This window comes from Gossypium arboreum, chromosome 10, assembly GCF_025698485.1.
Source record: "Gossypium arboreum isolate Shixiya-1 chromosome 10, ASM2569848v2, whole genome shotgun sequence".
NCBI classification, from domain to species: Eukaryota; Viridiplantae; Streptophyta; class Magnoliopsida; order Malvales; family Malvaceae; genus Gossypium; species Gossypium arboreum.
In genome coordinates, this window is record NC_069079.1 from 64,967,121 (window position 1) to 64,983,353 (window position 16,233).

A 16,233-nucleotide genomic window follows, 5' to 3' on the forward strand; every position below is an offset into this window, starting at 1 on the left:
GCGAGCCCTTATGTTGGTTATATTGGTATACCAAAGGATTGTAAGTACTTACCTAAAAGTCCTATGTTTTGGGTGTAACATCCCGAAATAGGGCCTAAACAGAATAGTGGTTGAGAAACCACAAATCCGAGGTAGAAAAATTTATTTTATTATTATTTTTATGTTCATGATATGATTTCATGATTGTGTGAAAATTTCGTGATGAAATTCTATGCATAAAGTGCTTAAGTTGAGATTAGGGACTAAATCGAATAATTTGCAAAACTTGCATTCTAGAAGTTTTTAGTATGAAATTGCTTTGGAATATTAATTAGGAGGGTTTAAATAAAATTTTACCAATTTCTAAGTTCATGGACAAAATAGGACATGGATGGAATTTTTGAAAGTTTAATAAGGAAGGGCATTTTGGTCATTTGGATATTAAATGAAATAAAAAGGGAAAAATAACACAAAATTCATCATCTTCTTCATTAGCACGAAATTTCAAGGGTTCTCCATAGCTAGGGTTTGTTTCAAGCTTTCAAGCTCCATAGTAAGTGATTCCAAGCCCCGTTTTTAATGTTCTTTACGTTTTCGGAGTCCCGGTAGCTTGATAAAGCTTATGCTATTCAGTTAGGGTTCATATTTGGAAAAATACCCATAGGTGAAAAGTGTTTATTTTGATGCTTTATGATAGAATATGAGGTTTTAAATTATGTTAGACAACTTGTGCTACTCGGTTTTAAGTGAAAACGAGTAAAGGGCTTAATCGGTAAAAATACCTAATAGTCATAAGTACATGTTAGAGTGTGAATTTGATGTTGTCATAGAAGGGAAAAATGACCAGCATATCATAAAACATAATAAAATAGGATGAAGTTTAAATTACGAGCCTTGGGGCAAAAGTGAAAATATGTGAAAGTTTAGGGGCAAATATGTAATTTTTCCAAAGTTTGGGTCAAGGACTGTTTTGATAAATGTGAATATTAAATAAGTTAAATTTGCTATTATAGATCAAGAAGATCGAAATTTGGGAGTAGATCGGGGAAAAGAAAAAGTAAAGGACTAAATTGTAAAGTTTAGTCACATTTTGTATCGAGGTAAGTTTACAGTAAATAAATGCAATATTCTTTTATTTTACATTATTATTGTCAATTTTCAGCATTTATATACTATTTTCTTTGAATATTTAAAGTCGAATTAAAGGCGAAGTGACAGAGAAAAAGCATTAGGAAGCCCCGTTTGAACCTTAGGAATGTTAGGATATTGGGGTTGACAGGACAGGACAGGACAAAAATGAGTCATGTAAGTCCATATCAGTTATATGGCTTTGGAGACAGGAATGAGCCATGTAAGCCCATATTATATATATATATATATATGGCATTGGAGACAGGAATAATTCATGTAAGTCCATGTCGAAGACATGGCATTGGTAAGATATTGATAGACAGGAATGACCCTAGTATCCTTAGTATTCCGAGTGGTTCAACGGGTCATTGTACATGTTAAATTACAGTGAATTATTAGAAAAAGGGAAGGTAGATTATATTTATGAATAGTGAAAGGTCATGTAAGAAAGAAGGTAAGTGAGTAAAGAAGAAGGTAGAAAATGAGAAGTAAAGAAAGTTTATGAGGCTAGGTGACATTATGTATAATTATTCATTATGTTGAATGTTGTAATTTATTTTCTTGTAAGCTTACTAAGCCTAGTGCTTACTCTCTTTATTTTCTTTTTCTTATAGTTTTTATCAAGCCACTCAGGGATCGAAGGAAACGTCGGAGACCCGATCACACTATCGAAGAAATCACATTGGTATAGTTAGATGTTTCGTTTTGTGTATGGCATGTATAGGAACTTGGTTTCTTTTGATATGATATGATCAATGAATGATGTGTAAATACTTGCTAGTGATTAGCTAATAGAGTGGCTGATGATATACATGTTTAATACTATGTATGATTAAGTAGTAACTATCACATGAAAACTAAGAAAAATGTGAAAGTAACTTAAAAACAGATTCAAGTATCAGAAATAACGGGATTTTGAAAAATCACAAGAAATTGTAGAGACATGGGTTGATGGTGAATAATATATGAAACTAAAACTCGTTGTGTCTATTTTCATATGGAATAAGCAAAACAAGTAAAGGTTTTGTATTTTATAGGGTATCTGAGTTTTGGTGAAATAGGGCCAGAGCGATTTCTGGATCCCCTTTTCCAACTTTATAAATTCACCATAAATTTTAGAAAAATAATTAGGTGGTTTAATTTATATGGTTAGAATCCTTATTTAATCTAGTTTTAATAGAAATAAACGGTATAGTCATATGATTTTTGTACAGAGAGAAAAGTGGTTTGTAGTAAGTAGAGGCCAGTGCAGTCGAATTCTGAAATAGGGGTAACTTTAACTAATAAACTGTACTAATTGGCTAAGTCAAAAATTCTAGAAAAAAATTAGTAGATATATATATGAGTCTAGTTTCAGGAAAAAATTTACGGATCTTAATTTCAAGTTTTGAAACTCGAGAAATGAATTTTTAAGCAACCATGACGCAGAAAAATAGTTTATTCCAAAAATTAAAATAAGTGGTTTAGAGTTGTTTAAAAGGTAAGATAAGTTTAGTAACACCTCAAGCTTGACTCCGGTGATGGTTTCGGGCGTGGGGGTGTTACATTGGGCGTTGAGGCCTTGGGACATGTGGAGAGATAAGGAAATGTCGAGTTAAGTTCCATTGAATAGGACATGTTGGTGTACAGGAGAGTGTTTAGCTTATGCTACAATTATGGGACATGTTAAGGACTGTTTGAGTCATTCTGAGGCATTATAAGGAGGTCCGCATATCCAACAAGACAAGACAAGATAAGATAAGTATGTTAAGATAAGTGTGAGAACCTATTTTATGTTCCTCATCCATTTTGATAAAACAAGTATGTGAGCACGTTACATGCTATATAATATATGTTTTCAAATATGAACAAGCTAAGTTTTTAAGTATGATTTTCAGTATGTACATGTAAAACTGTTTTCAAACTTATGAGATTTTACGACAAGCAGGTTCTGTGAACTGGGTCTCGCACCTTCATTTGGAACCCAGCATGTGACACAATTTTTTAGACTAAGTCTTCTTTCTATTTTCAACTCTGTATTTTAAGCATACTCTGAAGATTCCTTCACTGAGTTTGCAATGAACTCATCTACTCCTTTCTTACCTCGCAGGAAAGTAGGTCACAGATGGCAGTGGCAAGGTAGATAACCTGGTGAGGCTCATCCTTGAACAAATATTGACGAACCTAGGAAAATAGGCAATCAGATTTTATTTATGTGGGTTTAGACTTATGATAGTTTTGTTATTGAAACAATTTCTTTAAAATTTGAAGTTTGTTTTCATTTAGTGAACCTTGAAGTGAAACATTTATTATCAAATTATTCTCAGCGTGAATAAAGTTTGAAGTTTCTTTATTTCTCTTTGTATGTGTACCATGTTATATTTTACCAAGGTATTTATTAGTATCACATGTGAGCCAGTTTTGCTTCGAAGTATTATTTTATGCGACCCTTGTTTGTTTGCGACCCTAATATACATGCGAAACCTTATACAAGTACATGAACCCTTGTGTGAATGACTTCTCTATTTGTGAAGCCTGTATTGCATACGAATCCTTAAGTTTTATTGCTTAGGTGGCATGCGAACCCTACATCTATTTTGTTTGGTAATTTCGCATGTATACATTCTATGTATGACATTATCCCACTGATGTGTTATAACTTAGCACTTTTTATGTTGGAAGCACATGGGGTGTTAGAGTTTAGGTTGACAATTAATGAAGAGTCATAGGTTGACAATTAATGAAGAGTCACTTTTGTGGCTAATGTAGCCCACCAAATTCTGGTCAAACCTACTCGGTCGGGTTTGGAGTGTTACATCAAGTACCCAATTGAGTGCCAAAAAAAAAAACCAAAGGCTTAACTTTTTTTTTTTTAAAGTTTGAGGGCCTTTTTTATGCATTTTGAAAGTTCAAGTACCCAATTGAGTGCAAAAATCAAGCAGGGGCTTAATTGCTTTTTATGAAAAATTTTGAGGGCTTTTTCCACCCTTTAACCTAAAAACAAAAAGAAGACAAATGTGAGGCCTAACAATAGAGGATTGATTTCAACATTGTGTAAAAATGTGATGAATTCTTAGTTAAAAAACTAATGTAACATCCCTACCCAACCCGTTCGCCGAGTTCAGGTAAGGAGCGTCATAACTGAAATGGATGGATGTAAATACTTAGATCTCACTATTTAAAATCAGAGCGTATTACCTATTTATTTAAAGAACACTTTTTTTTCAACAAAGACACTAATTTTAATCCAAAAGTTCACTATCTTAACTTCAGACTTTAAAGGATTTACATAATTACAACGTAATGGACCCCAAGGCAAAGCCTCTCATAGTACCCCCTTCTTATGGGCATGACACTGAACCAACATCAAATACATGAATTCCTTGAGTTCCTTAGCACCAAATCCTGCAACCATAGGTGAAATCCTTGTAAGTTTGAATAGACTTAGTGAGTTTCTTCATTATACAAAAATAGACCCCATCTTACAAGGGTTTAGATAGAAACTAAATGCAAATAAACTCCCCATTTTTTGTCAAATTCCTTCAACCCAGTAGCTAACTATTGCGTCTCATATTTCCATTATCCTTTTAACCATTTTTCCTTGTTTGTAAACTTCCCTATGATTTTCGTCTTTATTGACCACTCGTGTTTACTGTCTCGGCAGACTACCTCGTGTTTATTATCTCAGAGAACAACCCTATGTTTACTATCCCGGTGGACTATTTCATTTTTGTTCTCTCGGCAGACTTCATTGGTTGCCATAGTCGAGCTATGGTCTACACCTTAAACCTTTGGGAGGTGTTACCTTAAGGGACCTTACCGTCATCATGATGTTGTCCCATAGAGCTTGCTAATCACCAACACAGTGTTGTTTTACACATAACTATTTCTGTAACACCCTCTACCTGACTCGATCGCCAGATCCGGGTACCAAATGTTACACCAAATTGAATGACTTAAATGATACTTCTATTTCAGATTTAATTACATACTTTATGTAACACCCCTTACCCGTTACCGTCGCCGGAACAGGATATAAGGTATTACCAGAACATAACACATACCATTAAACATAATCGAGATGTAAATATGTCATCCAATATGATAGTGCATCGTATAACATATGTCTTGAACAATATTAGCCCACTTTAATGGCTTGTACAAAGTATCTGGTCGAGTACTGTAACTAATATTTCAACCTAGACAAATATGACACGTAACAAAATAATTAAGCCTACTATACATGCCATAATTCAAAACGTTTAGTTCAAATACCCTAAAGTATGATAGTGCGGATAGATCTTCACGATCCTTAACTCTGAGCAAGTCAAGAACACTATAAGACAACAGAGAGAAACAAAGTAAGCTTATAGCTTAGTAAGTAAGTATGTAAATACTAATTAAAGAATCTAACATGTTTACACAACAATTCAAGTTTATCTACTTTAACTTAACTATTCATTCCACTTTGATTTAGCTGTCTCTACTGCATCATATTCACTAAATAAATCATAACTCGGGTTACAAAACTCGAAATTCAAATCCGTAAAATTTCCCTGAATCTAGACTCATAAACATTTTTGATAAATTTTTTCTATAATTTTTGGTTCAGCCGATTAGTACAGTTTATTAGTTAAAGTTTCCCCTGTTACACAGCTCGACTGATCTGACCTCTGTTCACTACGAATTGAATATCTCTCAGTACACAATTCAAAAAACCCTGAGGTCTGTTTCATTTAAAACTAGTCTCAATAAGGAATTTAGGCATGTAAACTATATTTCTTAATTTTCCTTGTACAATTTTTAATGATTTTTCAAAGTTGGAACAGGGATCACGTATTCATCCTGAGCAAGTCACATACAATTGTAAATATCTCAAAATATAGAACTCCTTTGCTTGCTCTGTTTCTTTTATATGAAAGTAGACTCATTAAACTTTAATTTCACATCTCATTCAACCTCTAATTATATTCCTCCTATTTTTGGTGATTTTTCAAAATCACGTCACTGCTACCATCTAAAAACAGTTTTAATGCTAATTTCACTCTTTCACACATTCTTTATGCTAACCTCATTTTATCTTATATATGTATATACCACAAATCATTTTCACCACATTTCATTCACCATAAGTGTAGGTCCAAACCACAATATCACCACAAAACCATCCCGTTGAACAATTCGGATCAATCCTCGATATTTAATGGTTTCAGCACACAACTCCACCATCATACTTCGTTTAGTTCGGCTCTCTTGTACACATGGTGAACACTTAGTACCACTCATGTGACCCAACCGATTTGTCTCGTAGCTCTCTTGTCTACATGGTGTCCTTCACTTGGAATCACGCATGCGACCTAGCTACATTTATCTTTCACGTAGCTCTCTTGTCTACATGGTGTCCTTCACTTGGAATCACGCATGCGACCTAGCTACATTTATCTTTCACGTAGCTCTCTTGTCTACATGGGATACATCTCGTATCACACATGTGACCTAGCTACTACAGGGTGTCTCGTAGCTTTCTTGTACACATGATGTGCACTCAGCATCATACATGTGACCTAGCTACGCCCTCTATTTCATTCGATCTCTCCGAATGTTCAACCGGATCTCTCTCTATATTTATTTCCATTCTTCCAATAGTCGATTTATATTTTAACATCAGCTAGTATATTTATATAATAGGCTGAAATATAAGAATGTACATGAAATTATTGTAATATTTACATACAAACTTACCTTGGTGCAAAATGTGGAAATTTTGTAATTTAGTCCAAAACTTTTTCCTTCCCCGCTCGAGATCAATTCGCGTCTTTCTTGATTATGGAGCTTGAAAGTTGAAGAAACCCTAGCTATGGAGAGAGGGAGAATTGGCAGCAACTAAGGAGGATGATGACCAATTTTGTGTTATTTTTCCCATTTTATTTCATTTAATATCCAAATGACCAAAATGCCCTCCTTACTAAACTTTCAAAAATTCCTTCCATGTCCTAATTTTGTCCATGAACTTAAAATTGGTCAAATTGCTATTTAAAACCTCCTAATTAATATTCCAAAACAATTTCATACTAAAAACTTCTGGGATGCAAATTTTGCAACTTATTCGATTTAGTCCCTACTTTCAATTTAAGCACTTTAGGCATAGAATTTCATCACGAAATTTTCACACAATCATGCAATCATATCATAAACCCCAAAATAATTATAAAACAATTATTTCTATCTCGGATTTGTGGTCACGAAACCACTATTCCGATTAGGCCCTAATTCGGGTTGTCACACTTTAACAACTTAAAATTTTGAGTCTATATAATACAAAACTCAAACAAATTTCGTGGGTAATCCTTACAACCTTAATTTCAACATTTATTTACAATATGTGGACTTGCACTTGAATACAGACATAATCGTCTTAAACATAGAGGCAAGGCCTCCATGGGTACCCCTCTATATACATGAACAACTACAGTGTGCCACTTATTCTGACAGAAATTGGGTTGGTCCCTATTGATGCTTATATCTTTACTTAATCCCGCATTCAAGTAACAATTTCATAAGTTCAAAAGAAATTAGTGAGATCTGCACATAGCTTGTATATATATCTACATAGTTCTTGAGAAAATAAAGTATTTGGCTTAAAATTAATATCCCTGGATTTCATAGGAGAATTTGTCGACTTAGTTGGCAAGATTAGTGTCTTCATTACCCTGAGCCATTCATTGGTGGTCAGGATCTTTGATACCCATATTTGTTACTTCGAACTAGTGATATTCAACATTTTTTAATAACTGTTGGAATGCGGGTCTTCGTAAGAACACAATTTCTACTTAACATTCTCTTCTCCTTTGGACACTAATGCTTACAGTGTAACCTCTACAGTACTCGCTCTTTCAGTCCCTTCCTTAAAGGGGTTTCAATGGACCTTTTGCTTTAGCCTAAGGTAAATCATCAAGATCATTATTACTTTTCGTGATCCCGAAGACTTCTGTCCTTCACTAGCCTTGGTGGTTGACACTTTCTTCTCCAAAGACTCCGGAAGGTTTTCCCAAACTCATGTCTACTTGGTGGTTGACCTATTGATTAGCCCAATTCTGCATATCCTCAAACTCTGTGGGATCCGCACCTCCCTTGGTAGTCTCAGACTAAACATAACCTGTATACCTCCCTATTTTAAGAGTCAATTCCTCTTTTTACCCTTGTTAGTTTGAGACATTTTCTAAATCTCTCTCATTATCGCCTTTGGCTAATTCTCTACTGGTATATTGATCTATAGACTTTTTCGATGTAATCCCATGTTTATTCTCCCGACGAACTATATTGGTTGTCATAGCTTAGATATGGTCTTACACCTTTAACCTCTTGGAGATGTCACCTCAAAAGACTTTACCGCCGTCACGGTGTCGCCCTTTAGAGCCTGCTGACCACTGTCATAGTGTTGCTCTATGGAACCTTATAAATGTCAACTGTAACACCCCATACCCGAGACCGTTGCCGGAGTCGGACACGAGGGGTTAACGGGCTTAATCCACTTACTTGCACAGTTCATTTTAAAAATTTCCAGACAGCCGGCTAACTGTGTCACTGTCACCTTAAAAATCATATCTTGAGCTCCACAACTCGAAAATCAGTTTCGTGATTTTTCCCTGAAACTAGACTCATATATGCATCTAAAATTTTTTTTCTAGAATTTTTGGTCAGGCAAATTAGTACAGTTTATTAGTTAAAGTCCCCCATGTTACAGGGATTGACTACACTGATCTTTGCGCATTACGACTTGGATATCTCCCTGTACAGGGCTTCAATACTGATACCGTTTGTTTCTACAGAAACTAGACTCGAAAAGGAATCTGTACATATATGGCATGACTTATAATTATCTCTGGTAAATTTATAATGAATTTCCAAAGTCGGAACAGGGACTCCAGAAGCCGTTCTGTCCATGTCTCACGAAAACTTAAATATCTCTTAACATACTATTCATATGATCGTTTCGTTACTTTCCTATGAAAATAGACTCGTCAAGGTTCGTTTACATAATTTATTCACTATTTAATTCCATTCCTACTATTTTTAGTGATTTTTCACATCCACGTCACTGCAGCTGTCAGCATCTGTCTTTAAGGTAGGCTTTACCTATTTCATAGTTTCCATGATTCAACTAGCCCTTTTACATATATAGCACAAAATATGATCATGATTAACCATCCCAATGGCTAATCGTTTCCAAACATTTCCATACCTCTTAATGATCAACATACAAATGATTATAATACCATGCCCAAAGTGTATATAAGCCATTTTCGCATGGCTATCCAAATTTATACAAAACCAAAGGGGTATGTGACCAATAACAAGAAGGGTAGTCCTATACATGCCATTTCAAAGTTCAACCAAAAGTATACCAAAAGGAGCTTTGATAGTGTGGGCGACTTCAACCTCAAAATCCCGAGTCCGATAGCTGACGAACCAAAATCTATAAAACAGAGAATCAAAGAAACGGAGTAAGCATTTAATGCTTAGTAAGTTTGAGTTATGAATTTAGACACAACCAAAGTATAGCATTCATGTAGCTAACAGATAATTTCATATGCACAAATTCTCAATATCATACTTACTTCACATTACCAACCCTTATATTCATACACAAAGATCAACTTAGCCAAAGGCGGTAGCTCATTTATCAACCGGCGAATACTTATTTGTAAGGGCTCAACTAATTCAAAGCACATATGAAACATACCTCATTGTTGGGATTTTACAAGCGTATTAACTGAAATTTTTACAGCAAGATCAATCATTCCCGAATCACGTACCTTCGGAATTTAACCGGATATAGCTACTCGTTCAAATGCCTTGGGACATAGCCCGGTTATAGTAACTCGCACAAATGCCTTGGGACTTAACCGGATTTAGTAACTCGCACAATGCCTTCGGCTTAGCCCGAATTAGTAACTCGCACAAATGCCTTGGATCTTAGTCCGGATTTAGTCACTTAGCACAAAGCCTTCGGGACTTAGCCGGACATCATTCGAATAACCATGCACATTTATCAATAAATCATGACACATTCAGTATTTCATTTTCGTTAGCAAAACTCTAACACGAGGCACTTATCACACTTGCAATTTCGGCTCAATAGCCACACACAAAGAGCATGATTTTGATTTGCTTAAACGTGATCTAATCAAATCATAATCTAAGTTCCATTACTCAAAACTTACCTCGGATGTTGTCGAACGGCTTCAACGGCTATTCGATCACTTTTTCCTTTCCTTATCCAACTGTGGTCCTCTAAGCTCTTGAGCTAATTCAAACAAATTTAACTTATTAAAGTCTCATTTTGCTAGCTTATGGCCGAATATGACAAGGAGTTTGATAGGTCATATGGCCACCTTTTAGCTAAAATACACAATGATCATACGCATTTTTAATCACATCAAGCAATTTAATACAATTCATTCGAACATCAAAAGAGAAGCTCAAGGTACTTAGCCCATATATACATTAGACATTAGAGTCACATATGTACGAAATCACGAATCGAATTCAACATACTAGCTAATATTTCCCCTTAGCGAATTTTCTAAGTCAAGCTAAAGCCATCAATAGGCTACCTATGGCGAACATACACATCAACTCATATACTCATTCATGTGGCCGAACATACATGTCTATGTTGGGGCCGATTGCAACACTTAATACATTCTACAAGTATGGTCACTTGTATTGACTAAACACCATTTTGTTTCAAGTTCAAAACTTGGCTAATACACACATATACACTAGTAAATCAAACACTAGCATTTGCACTTCACCTTACTACCATTTCTCATCCAATAACGTGAACAACAACATATTTCTCTTCTACTTCCTACCATGGCCGAATGCATCACAACACCATACCATTTCAATTTTGGTCATGGTTGAACAAGGAACTTAATGTCTCACTCAAGGATGCTAAAAAGGAGATTCAAGAGTCATCAATCCACCATCACATGCATCATTACAAGCTTCACTTTTAGCATGCAAATAACATCAACACAAATCCACCTTAGCCGAATATCATCTCCATGACATAGTAAAGATTTGAACCATGGGCTAGTTAGAACTCAAGCTAACAAAAAAAACATGCATGAATCTCATGGCACAACATCAAACTTACCTTCACCTAGCTACAAGCATGGCTGAATCTCTTCAACATTTCCTCCCTTCTTTCTTTTGAATTTTCGGTCAAGAAGAATGAAAAAAGGATGGACACATTTTTTTTCTTTTGTTTTCATCATTTTTTTTCCATTTCTTTATTACTAACTTTATTTTATTGTTTCCTCCCATGATGCACCAACACAACATGTCTATGACATGTTTTGCCCATCATCCTTTGTCCACCCTAATGTCATGGCCGGCCACTACTAGATGGGGGGAAATTGACATGCAAGTCCCCCCCTTTTTCAACATGCACTAATAGGTCCTTATGTTTTGATCTATCACATTTCAAAAGTGTCACACATAAGTCCTATTGACTAAATTCACATGCAATTTACTAAATCGAAGCTTAAAATTTTCACACATTTATTTTAGACAATAAGTATCATATTCAAATAATTTAGTGACTCAGTTTAGCGGTCCCGAAACCGCTTTCCTACTAGGGTCACTTTAGGGCTGTCACATCAACATTGAATCATCTCGTATCTACCTTGATGCTCGAACACCAAAGTGTCTCCCCACAAGGCTCGGAGCTTCGCACATCATAGTTTGCTTCCAACAATCTTGGGTGGCGAAATCTTAATAGAATTCCAATTTTCCCTATTCCTCCGCTTATTCCTCCATTCCCCCATTCCTAACCTTGATGCTCGAACACCACAATGTCTCCTAAAGCCCGGAGCTTCACATATTACGATTTTCTCCCAGCAAATTCCGGATGGAGATATCTAACAAAATCACCATTTTTCCCATCCTATCTTCATCTAATCTCATCAATCATTTTCCCCACACTAAGCATATCAAACAAATTATCATTATATGTTTGACACGCTAGTTACTAATTATCAACCTTCTATTATTAAATAATCAGCAAATAGAGGACAAACTCACATAGAAATTTGCATATGCACAACCTACTCTTTCTTCAAGACATAAACAAGTGGTGTTAGTCAATCACATAACATCATCTATCATCCAGAAGGTAAGGTATAGAAACTCGTCTTGCTTCCTCATTCTTAACAGCTTAGTTTTGTTCAAAAACAAGAGCGTCCTTTGTCCAGTTCTCACAATTTTTCTGTTACTAGACTTCAATTCACACAATTGTTGTTGTATGAAAAACTACCTTTAGCTAAATCTTCCCATTCTTCAAAGAAACTAAAGAATATAATGCTATGTAAAGGAAAATGTGTAAGCAGAATTGAGAAATTGTGCCTCCACACTCACACATACCTATATATATACTCCTTTGGCACGATCTTCACAAATTGCCACATCCGTTCATCCTTAATCATTCTGTCTCCTACTAGGGAACCATCCAGCTCCATTCTAACCGAACCAAAATTGAGATCCAACTATTCCTAATTTAGCCTCTGAATTTTTTTGATATTTCTAGTGGAGTTCCAAAATTTTCTAATCATTCCATTTTAACCCTAAATTTCTTGAATTTTGGGTTAGTAGTAATAACCAAGTGTTAGAACTCCCATTCCCTTATAGAAAATTTTATCTTTGAAATTTCCTCCCCTACCAAAGTTTTGAGATGGGATCCAACTTGACTTCCTTTTCCTTTAAATAATTTCTTGTAGATCTAAATGCAGACACCTCCGTTATTCCTTGTGGTTTTAACGTTAACCTATCATGAATTCTCCGAACATTTATAGAGCCATTCTGAGCTATTTCTACTCAAATTGGGAGGGTTATCCTTTCTCTATATAGGGTTGATAATTGTTCAAGAATCTTTCCACAACTATTTTGGAAAATTTCTGGTTTACATTCACCATTTGGCAGGAATTCTCGTTGTTTGGTCATTAAAGGGTTTTAAAAAACCCTTTTTGGTAACTAATGCATGCTAACCCTAGGTTGGGAGACCTGAATTGTTTTTGGAAATTTCAAATTTAACTTCCCATGAATGTTTGGTCATTTTAAATCATGGTATATAGAGAAGAGGAACAAAAACCTTTAGCTGTCTTTCTTTTCTTCCTCCTCTTCCCCTCCTACAGTATCTCCACTCAAGCTTACCGCTTTAAGATATTACCAACCTTCCGAGTGACTCTTCCTCAATCTTTTCCATCTTCTGTAACTTACGAAAACCTCACCATGTCCTAATTTAGGTCATTGTCAAGAGGAAGAAGAAGGGGCTGCCATGATTTGAGTCAGAGGGGTCAAGTTGGCTATGGGCCCTCTTCCTCGCGCGTGCATGGGTTATCCAACCTCAAAGCTATCATGCTAATTGAATCATCATTTTACAAATGCACGACTACTCGTGAGGCCATGTTCAAACATTTTTCATCTAGAGGAATCAGACTGCCCAATTTTGCCTATGATTTTGAAATCGTGGAAAGAAATTGCCAACTAAGTGATTCCCGTGATGATTTCATCCTTTCATTACACTTATTGGAGGCAGGCTTTTCTCTCCATTTACATCCTTTCTTCTGTAGGGTGCTAAATATCTAAGGAATTATGCCTTGTACCTAAACAGCTTAACGGTCTTTCTTGGAGAACCTTGATAGCTTATTTCATTGAGTGTAGTATACACTTGAGCATCCATTCCTAGACATGTTTCAACATTTTTACCTAGGGGATCTCAGCTGGGATGGAATACTTTTGTACTCACAAAGACCGCGAGTCTATCATTCAAAGTTCCTCCTTAATTTTCCACTTAGACCGCCATAAGTTTATTCGAGTGAGAAGGAGGCTTGAGGGTAACTTTGGCTTCCCTAGAAGGTGATCTATCACTTATGAGTCTATTTGTCTTCAATGAAAGCCAATTGTCTTAGACCTATCTAGGTCATAGTATAACTGCTTAAGGTTGGGGCATCCTCTGAGGCTGGACAGACTCCTAACAATAAGGAACATTTTTCATTACTGTTTAGAAGAGCAAAGCCTTAATGGATTTAGATTGGTGGACTTAGCGTTAGAGGCAGACCCTCAAAGAGTCAAACAAGCTCGTGAAGCATGGCCTTATTGGGTCTTTGGTGAGTTGGCCCAGTCATTAATGAGGAAAAGAAGACAGTATTTCATCCCTAAGGTATACCTCTTTCATACTTATCCCCCTGAATGCTTGAACCTGAGGGTATCTATTCTCACCATGTCCATATTAATCCTACTATTGACTTCTAGTTTGTCATTGTAGGCTATCCTTCCCCCCTTAACTTTTTCCAACATCCTCCTCACATAGATGTGGAGGAACTTATGAAAAGTGGTCACCAAAGACTAGAATGAGACAAAGACTAGAATGAGAGTCCTCCAATGCTAAGGAAAAGAGCGAAGTTGGTTTAGGTCACCAAAGACCTGGGAAAGAACATTCAGTCCCAATGAGGGAATCCCTTATCTCTCCTTAGTCGCTTCCATCTTTCTCACTAGGCCAGGCACTTAAGCAACCCCTTCTCCATACCTATAAGTGTCTCAACCTAGGGCTTTAGTATGGGTTACTACTAGTTCCACTTCACCTATTTACCCGATCGGTACTATCAATTTTACTCTTTCTTAGGCGAGGTACAAACCTTCTTCCACTAGAGAAGGCATACTAGTAAAGATAAGTATCCCTTTTCTCCACTCTATATTCATCAAAAACAAGATAGGGTATTGTCTTTAAAACATAAAGGATTCGCTTACCCCTCTTCTTCTTCCGAAGGAATTAACAAGCCACCCTTGTTGAGTTAGCAAGCTCTTGCTCAACTATAGTTATAGAGTGGGAACTTATGGGTTGGGCTCTCCAATAGGCCTACAGAGAAGTTGAGGCCAATCGACCAATTTTGAAAGGACCATCCTTTTGAAAGAATAATCACTCGTCCAACTTCGTCAATTTTATGATGCTCTTATTCTCTAAAACCACAAACTTGCTCAACCCATCTCTACGTGGGAAGCTAAATACGAAGCCTCAGTGGCTCGAAAGTAAGACTTAGAGGAAAATGTTTATCATTTGGAGGCCTTAGAGAGATAACACCTCGCTGATAAGGAGAAAATACAAAAAGAGAGCAATGCGGCTGTGGAAAAATTTATAACAGACACCAACAATGCTATTGAGGCATAGTTGTCAGCTTTAATGTCCATCTTGATACTGCCCTTACAAATGGCTATGGGTCCTTCAGCTACACCACATAAACTTTAAACGCTTGTAGTCTCTCATCAAGACTGACCTTGGCTTCGATGTCCAAAATTTCAAAGGGACTGTAAGGAGGAAATTTCAAAAAAGAAAAAGGGTAAGAGTCTGGTGAACTCTTCTACGACCATAATTCAAACACATCTAACTCATGTTTCTTGAGTGGCACTGCCTCTGAGGATGAAACCTTCGACGATGCTTCCACCTCTTCAGCCCAAAGGGAAATTAACACTAGGGAAACGACTGGTCCGCTGATTGGGGATTTTACTTAATCATTTCTTGTACTTGGATTAATCTTCCTTAGGTAATGAAAACTCTCATCTTTTCCTTATTATTCGGCAATACACTCATTCATGTCACACTTACATTATTATAACAACTCTCAAGGGACTAAGCCAAACTATAACACGTATATAGAGGTTAGTCCCTAACTTCCTATGTTCAAAGGATTGACTAAACTGATGCTCTAATACCATTCAATTTTTGACATGCTCTACCTGACCCAATTGCTAGATCTGGGTACCAGATGCTATACCAAACCGAACGACTTAAATGGTACTTCTGTTTTGTATTTAATTACATACTTTAACAACTCAAAATTTTGAGAGTCTATATACTACAAAACTCGTACACATCTGGTGGTTAATCCTTATGTGTAACACCCCTTACCCGTGTCTGAGGCCAGGACAGGATATGAGGCATTACCAGACTTAAACATACATAATCACATAAAATCAACCATAAAATTTTGTCCAAATCAAAAACATTCATACATATGTATAACGTCCCTTAAACGGGATTACGAGGGCCTATACACGCATCAAAGACGATTCGAGACTAAA